The sequence below is a fragment of the Tarenaya hassleriana genome, unplaced genomic scaffold, assembly GCF_000463585.1.
Source record: "Tarenaya hassleriana unplaced genomic scaffold, ASM46358v1 Cleome44, whole genome shotgun sequence".
Taxonomy (NCBI): domain Eukaryota; kingdom Viridiplantae; phylum Streptophyta; class Magnoliopsida; order Brassicales; family Cleomaceae; genus Tarenaya; species Tarenaya hassleriana.
The window spans coordinates 22,155-23,403 of NW_010967136.1; positions in this window are offsets into that span (position 1 = coordinate 22,155).

Genomic DNA, 1,249 nt, shown 5'->3' on the forward strand with positions numbered 1-1,249 from the left:
TCAGACAACCAAGTATGGACTTTGGTTGATGCATCTGAAGGGATAAAACCCATCGGGTGCAAGTGGATCTTCAAGAAGAAGACCGACATAGATGGAAACGTGTACACGTATAAGGCAGACTTGTGACGAAAGGATTCCGTCATATTCATGGTATTGACTATGATGAGACTTTTTCGCCTGTAGTTATGTTGAAGTCCATCAGGATCCTACTTGCCATAGCCGCATATTATTACTATGAGATATGGCAGATGGATGTCAAGACTGCGTTCCTTAACAGGAACTTGACCGAGGATGTGTACATGACACAACCCGAAGGTTTTGTCGATCCTAGGAACCCGAGGATGGTGTGAAAGCTTCAGAGGTCCATTTTTGGACTGAAGCAGACTTCGAGGAGCTGGAACCTTCGTTTTGACGAGACAATAAAAAAGTTTGATTTCTCACATAACGAAGACGAGCCATGTGTTTACAAGAAGGTCAGTGGGAGCACAGTTATATTTCTAGTGCTGTACGTGGATGACATTCTCCTTATAGGGAATGATGTTCCTACCTTGCAAGACGTCAAGTCTTGGCTATGAACGCAATTTTCTATGAAGGACCTAGGAGAAGCGGCCTATATTTTAGGCATCAAGATCTATAGAGATAGATCGAGGCGTCTTCTAGGATTGTGTCAGAGTACTTACATCGATAAGGTCTTGAAACGGTTCAAGATGCAAGATTCCAAGAAAGGAACCTTACCGATGCGCAGTGGCACAGTTCTCTGCAAGAGTCAGTGTCCTACGACACCTGATGAGCGAGAACGCATGGACCGGATTCCATATGCTTCGGCAATTGGATCCATCATGTATGCCATGCTTTGTACTCGACCGGATGTATCCTACGCGTTGAGCATTACGAGTAGATACCAGTCAGATCCAAGTGAGTCGCACTGGATCGCCGTCAAGAACATCCTGAAGTACTTGAGAAGGACTAAGGATATGTTCTTGGTATACAGTGGGTCGGAAGACGAGCTCGCTGTAATAGGTTACACCGATGCTAGTTTCCAGTCAGACCCGGATGACTACAGATCGCAGTCTGGCTATGTTTTCTGCTTGAACGGAGGCGCTGTTAGCTGGAAAAGTTCCAAACAGGCGACCTTTGCAGATTCTACTGTAGAAGCTGAGTATATTGCAGCGTCGGACGCAGCAAAGGAAGCTGTTTGGATCAGGAAGTTTGTTGGAGACTTGGGTGTCATTCCTAGTGCTGATAGCCC